The 7470-nt window shown below is 38.0% G+C and overlaps 1 pseudogene across 1 annotated transcript; it reads left to right on the top strand.

Annotated features, from left to right (window-relative positions):
- Positions 1-3694: 3694 nt before the first annotated feature.
- On the top strand, positions 3695-4230 carry LOC308564748 (translationally-controlled tumor protein pseudogene; annotated as a pseudogene). Its single transcript has one exon. The product of its transcript is annotated as a translationally-controlled tumor protein pseudogene (transcript).
- Positions 4231-7470: the final 3240 nt, after the last annotated feature.

The following is a 7470-nucleotide window of genomic DNA, read 5'->3' as shown; positions in this document are numbered from 1 at the left end:
TGGGATGAGCCTTCAGAGATGTCCAACACTGAGAGGAATCTGCAAGAAAAATAGTTGAGACCTCAGGTCTTGGTACTGTTTGGGAAACAGAAATCCTGTGGCATGGCCAGGAACAAATCCTGTTAAGTGGAAATCTTGCCCTGGAATTCTGTCCACAGCCTTATGTTTTCTCTCCAGCAACTTCACACATATTTGGGTAAGACTACAGTAATCATGAAATACATGATAAAACAATATTCTTTGAAAGATTTTGAAAGGGTTTGGCCCTGTGTCGGAATTGTGTAGGATGTAAAGTAGTCATCCAGCATGAAGAACGGGGGGGGGGGGGGGGGGGGGGGGGGGCTAAGAGTCCCGTGTGTGTGTGTTATTTAGGGCCACCGTGATTGCAGGTAATGCCGTGCCAGATCGGTATCCACAAAGACCTTGTGAAAGATACTGCCTGAGACATTGTCAGTTTTGTGGGCCCCAAAGCTGGAGATTCACCTCATTTGACAATGAAGTTGTATTGCAAATTGATTAAGTATTATCAAGGCCAGAATGGCAATGCAATGCCTGGGTCAATATCCGCAAAGAACTTGTAACTATGCCCAGATATATGCAACAAGTTTGAATACATGGAAGCTGAAGAGATGCCCCAGAATAGGCAAGAAAACCACAGTAGCCCTGGCTGGTTAGAGTGTCGGCCGTGCCTGAGGACTGAAGGGCCCTGGGTTTGATTCCGGCCGAGGGCACATACGTCCAATGCAGACTAGATCCCCCGCCCGGCCTGGGCCAGTGCGGGAGGCTATCAATCAGTGTGTCTCTCTCACATCGATGTTTTAGTTTTTTCCCTCTCTCTCTCCCTTCCACTCTCTCTGAAAAGCAAGGGAAAAAATATCCTCAAGTGAGGATAAAAAAACAAAAAACAAAAACATAGTATGAAAAAATTCATAACAACTTAAGCAGAGGACTACATTCAGTTAAAAACATAGATATTTAATAGAAACTGTATAACCTCATTCCACTTTACATGGAATTTAAGTATAATATTTAGTTCAACTAAATATCTAATCACAATGTAATGCAGCACTTAAGAACTGAGAAGGAAAAAAGCTAGAAAGCTAACCCACATGACTATACTGGGTCTGCTTATTTCTGTTTCCCAGGAGGCTCTTTTTTTAAATTTGGTATGACCCACAATTTTATTCTTGGTCCCCCTTCCTAATTGCACTGCTCAAAACTATCTCAAAACCTTTCAATGAGCATTGATGGAGGAAAAAATGATGTTGAAATAGTGAACATAAACAGAAATTATTAAGGCAATATCCAATACAGCAGCAATGAAATAATACCCGAAATGGGAGACAATCTAAATGAAATATAACACAAAGGCCAGTTTTGCAGGAAGAAACAGGTTTGATCTTTAAAATCTGACAGCAAACACTATATTTTCAACAGATTCTCAAGCTGAGAGGACAAGGTTTTGATTTCATTCAATAACTGTCTCACTAAGTACCTTGTTTATACAAGTGCGGCGGGAAGGGATAAAGATCTGAGTAAGTCTTAGCTCCCACCTCCTAAGAACCCACAACCACTGAACTAACTGCACGGAGAGTCCTGAATGTCAACAGCTGAGAGATTTCCAAAATAATATTCAATTTAAAATTCCAACAAAAATTAAGTATATAATTAATATTTGTAGCAATGAGGATAGTGTACTCAAATCACAAAACATGACTAAGGGCCAAGCAGGGTTTTTTAAAATGAAGCCATGCAAACAACTTGGTAGGTATAACAAGTGAAATAATGATGAACTAGGATGCTTTTATAATTATAGCCTCTCTTGATAGATGAAGGCAATGATCATCTAAAAAAATGACTTTAAGGTAGTAGAAATAAGGCAGAACTAGAAACAGCCACATAAAATTGCATGAAAGAAAATTTAGATTGGAATCTTGGGATGTCTCTGTACACTAATGTGTCAGCCTATGGGAAACTTTTTTAAGGGAGCTCCTCCAGCTCCCTGTGGCTGAGTGATTTAAACATGAAGTGGGCAAAGAATTGAAAAAGATACTGTGGAGAACCACTTCTCTTTAGCAAGGGAATATATTGGTGACTTTATGGCCATCTTTGATACTGCTATGATTTCAAAGTGATGAAACAGAAAACAGTGATGAAACCAGGGATATGCGGGAGTGTGTACTAGTGTGAATGGGTAAGATGTGCATATACATCTATCGGACATATACTATATCAATATGCATATATATGTATGCATATATTATAATTTTCTCTTTCTTAACTCACTTTATAGTTTGAAAGTAATTAGCCCAGCGAATAAATATTTTTCTTGAGATTAGTGTTCCCAGAGAAACATTTCATGAACATAGGGGGCTTTTCTCCCTTTTCTTGTTGAACTTAAAGGGGAATTTCATCTCTTCCTTTGACTATGTTTCTGAACAGAAGGCCTGTCCAGGATAGCTAATCTAAGTGTCTGACAGTTTCATTGTCTTCCATTTGTTTCTCTTTAAACAATTATAAAAAGGAGCAAATGGTAATTCTTGTAATTTATCTTTTCAAAGTCTCAAAAATGGTTTAACATTTCATCCTGAGGTAAAGAAAAGGAAACCAGAGGAGGCAAGGAGCCACACAAAATGCCACTGCAGGGCCAGTCTGGAGAGCAGCCCCTGCAGAAGCTAATGGGCATTTCTCTGCTCAGTGCTAAGCACAGCCTTAGCTTTACTTTGGGACTTATATTTAATTGTTTCTTTTCTCCATCTTTTGTACACTTCAAGCAGAAAGCTGCATTTCCTTTGGTAGAAACACAGTGCAAGAGGTGAAATCATTAACAAAGATGCATTGTCACTGGCTCCTCAAATCCAGATCAGTGATAAGTGTTAGCTGTGGTATCCTTTCATCTTGGACCTAACAATGAGTTCTAAATTTATAAATTAAAAAGATGAAGCAAAAGGTCTTCTTTATTTAATTTTATATCTCTTTAACAAATATGAATAACTGGGTAGGTAACATAATTGTAAAAGGTGAGGACAGTCATCTGCAAGTTCCAGAAGAAAAAAGAGTGTGGGGGAGATCTTATATCATTTATGTCATTGGATCTGCTGTACTAATTCTCAGTTAAATTGAATTTTACATGTACATAATCTTATCTTTGGTATAAAATGCAAATAAATGAACTTTCCTTGTACATAAGACCAGAGTTGAAAAAATAATGCAATATTCCTGAGTCAGAATTTAATATGTGATACATATCATTAATGTTCAAATTTATTAAAAATACTACCTCACCCAGCCAGCATGGCTCATCAGTTGGACATTGGCCTAGGATCCAGGAGATCAAGGTTCGATTCCCGGTCAGGGCACATGCCCAAGTTGTGGGCTCAATCCCCAGTAGGGGGCATGCAGGAGGCAGTTGATCAATGATTCTCTCATCACTGATGTTTCTCTCTCTCTCTCTCTCTCTCTCTCTCTGAAATCAATAAAGACATATTTTAAAAAAACTATTGCCTTATTTTTCCAAGGGTAAAATTTACACAACTCAAAAAATCAAGGAAACTTTCTGCCCACTCCCTGCTTCCCCTGGGCACTGCTCCAACTGTACCACATAAGCACAGGGTTCCTGAGAAGCCAACCCTGCTGTTTTCTCCTTCCAGCTGCCATCAGGATCATCTACTGGGACCTCATCAGCCATGACGCGATGTTCTCTGACATCTATAAGATCTGAGAGATCGCAGAAGGGCTGTGCCTGGAGGCAGAGGCAAAGATGGCCAGTAGGACACAGGGTAGCATGGTGACTTGCTTATTAGCGGAAATGCCTCCACTGGAGGCCCCAAGGGCACAGGTACCAAAAGCACAGTCATCACTGGTGTGGATATTGTCATGAACCATCATTTGCAGGAAACCAGCTTCACAGAAAAAGCCTACAGGAAGCACATCAAAGATGACATGAAATCAACCAAAGGGAAACCTGAAGAACAGAGACCTGCAAGAGTAAAATCTTTTATGACAGGGGCTGCAGAACAAATCAAGCACATCCTTGCTAATTACAAACTACCAGTTCTGTGCTGGTGACATGAGTCCAGATGGCATCATTGTTCTGCTGGACCACTGTCAGGATGGTGTGACCCATATATGTTTTTCTGTAAGGATGGTTCAGAAATGGAAAAATGTTTCATCACAACTGGCTGCTGCTTTTCACTCATCCACATACCAGGATTAGACAAACAGGACTAATGGTATCCTGAGCTCTTTATTTTGACCTTGATTTATCTGGAGCAGAGGCATTGTTTTTAAGAAAAAACATGCCATATAGGTTGTCTAAAAATAAAACGCATTTAGACTAAAAAAAAAAAAATCAGTGAATATAGAACTTTGCTCTTGCTGGTTTTTCTCCAAAGTAAATTTTATAAAAATTAAGTCAAATTGAATGCAGTAAGTTGAGAATCAAAGTTATTCCTTAGGTAGCTAAAATATGAACTTGGCTAGCTTTGGAATTATATGGACAAATGCTTCTAGATAAAGCAATATTTTTAAGTAGTTGAACCTGTGCCTTTTAGTTCTTGACATAATTATTAAATTCTAAAAATATTATGCTAAGAGAAATAAGCCTGTCAGAGAAGGACAAGTATCACATGATCTCACTTATATGTGGAATCTAATGAACAAAATAAACTGATGAACAAAATAGATCCAGAGACATAGAGGCAAGGAACAGACTGGCGAATCTCAGAGGGAAGGCAGGGAGGGTCTGGGAGTAGGAAGAGATTAACCAAAGAATTTATATGCATATTTGAATAACCGATGGACACTGACAATAGTGTGGTGAAGGCCTGGAGGATTTTGAGGGGGTGTCAATGAGGAAGAAAATAGGACATCTGTAATACTTTCAACCATAAAGATAGATTTAAATAAGTAAATAAAAATATAGCATTCCCCATTTGCATGATTCTGTACTGACCCTTTGAAAATAGTCAAGGCCAGATCCATTTTAAGAGTCTCTAGTTCCTAAATTGTCCACACCTCAACAATTTTTATTATTCTTTGAGATTAGTGTTCCCATTTGCTTAAGTATAATGAGTTACCCAAGATTACATAATAGGACCTTTGTCTTTCAGTTTTCTTTACTTAATGTTTAGAAGGAAGTCTATAAAAGGGCTGTTGTCACCTCACGTGTTCCTAAATGATGATCCTGGAGATGAGGTGGTTTTCCAGGCACCCCCAGGATTTCCATTACACTCAAGTGTTTGATGTGGAATTACATCATTTCCAGGAGAAGAACCAGGCATTGGCTTTGTAGCGTTCCCTGACCCACTATACCAAATGGCTAGAGGGCAACAGAGTTGGGAACAGAACCTGATTTTGCTTTTAAATCCTAAATTGCAAAAATTAAGAGAATGCTGCTGATGGGGGGAAGAAGAGCTGTGCAGTGCAGTGTAACATAAGAATCAGGACAGTGGGGATGGGAAGGTGGGTGGGTGGGAAAAGATTAACCAAATAACATATACATATATGTATAGCCCATGGACACAGAAAATAGTGTGGTGAAGGCCTGGGGTTGACAGGTTGGGTTTACAACAGGTCAATGGGGAGGAAAAGGGGACATCTGCAATACTTTCAACAATGAAGATATTATTAAAAAAAAAAAAAGAATCAGTGAAAGGCTCGGTCCTGCTCCCATCTCTCTAATGCCCTATTTCTGTACAACTGAAGTTCTTTGTATTCCAAATTCCATGGCACGCATCTAATAGATGAGAGGTTGCTAAATCTGGTATATAGATTTTTATAACAAAATATAGAAAGAAATTACCCCAGAAAAAAAATAATGATCATGCTAATACAATATCACTTACACCAGATACAAATAATCTAATTTTATACTGTTGCATCTCTCATGAAAATGTAAAGGGAGACTAAGCAGCATGGAAGACATGGGGGTAATAACCAGCACAATCTGAAGGTAGAGCAAGTGACCCAAGGAGGGTTCTTAGGTCAAAGGACAGTTTCAAAACGTAGGCCTTAGTAAGTCCAGTCCACTGGCTGTCCTTGCTGAGATGCCTGGTCTGACAGGAAGGCGCAGGGTTGATGGTTGGAGTCAGAGGTAAAATAAAGAAATGCATGGACTCGGTCTGGCCTCCAGAAAGAGTTTCACAAAAATGAAGTGGGAAAACAGGTACCAACTGGCTTTCATGGGTCATAGGACAAAAACCTAGGAGGTCTCTATGAAACCTAAAACCTCCCCAAAAACTAAAGGGAGGGACCTATCTCCTACAAAGTTATTTAGGGACCTGCATTTGATAATGTTGATGAAACACTAAGTGGTCAATTAAATTTTCAAACATTTCAGCCTAAATTGAGAACTATTTTCTGGAGGATACCACTAAGTAGTTGAAGAGAAGTTTTAAAATATACATATGTAATATATATATATATATATATATATGTGTGTGTGTGTGTGTGTGTGTGTGTGTGTGTGTGTGTGTGTGTATGTGTGTATATGATAGTAATACTAATAGTAAAAATAGTAACAATTTATAACATGATTGAACAGTAATCATACATCAGGTTTGCGATAACCACTAAGCCTAAATTACCTCATTTATTTCGCACAGCAACTTTATGAGGAGGTTTTGTCATTCCTATTTGATGCATAAAGAAATTAAGGTTTAGAGGGTTTGAGGAACTTGCAGATTTCTCAAGTAATATATTTGGCCTTCGGAACTAAGTTGTCCTGGAAATATGGGCCACACTAATAAATGTTAGGCTGGGTTTCAGAGCTGTATGGGAAAAAGTGGGACTGTCTACAGGTGGCAGAACACACATTGTACACAGTAGGGCAAGGATGGAGTAGAAACTAAGGAGAAGCACACGGCAAGGCAGACTGTGAATTTTCAGACTTGTCCAGATGTGATTAATACTGTTTTTCTACAAAAAATTAGTATTACTGATAACAAGTCCTCATTTTATTTCTAATTTTTTTTTTACCATTTTGCCACTAAAAATCTAATTTGTACTCTTTTAGTCCCCTATAATTTTCTTATTACAATCCTATAAATTCATACACACCTAGAATGAAGAGAATAAAAAAGGGAGAGGAAAAGAGAGAGATGAGCCTGAAAATACACTTTTAAAAACCTGTAAAACAAAACTGAAGAGGAATTTATTTATAAGACTGATTCAACATGTCACATTTATCTACCTCCATGCATTTTCATTTGGACCATCTGTAATTCTATTTCTAGAATACTTAATTGAATTTTTCTATTTGTAAAACTTGGGGGTAATTATATAATTATGAAGCATGAAATTGTAATAATCCCCTTAGTGCTTGCTTAATTTTAAAAATCTATATTCAGATATTGTAGGTAACTTTAATCCTAACAACATTATTATTAGTTAATGACTATTTTCTGTACTTGCATAGTGCCAAACAGCTGGATAAAAATTGAAAATTTTAACCAATCTTTTGGAATTTTT

This window comes from Miniopterus schreibersii, assembly GCF_964146895.1.
Source record: "Miniopterus schreibersii genome assembly, chromosome: 1".
NCBI lineage: Eukaryota > Metazoa > Chordata > Mammalia > Chiroptera > Miniopteridae > Miniopterus > Miniopterus schreibersii.
This window is presented reverse-complemented; position numbering and strand designations above follow the sequence as displayed.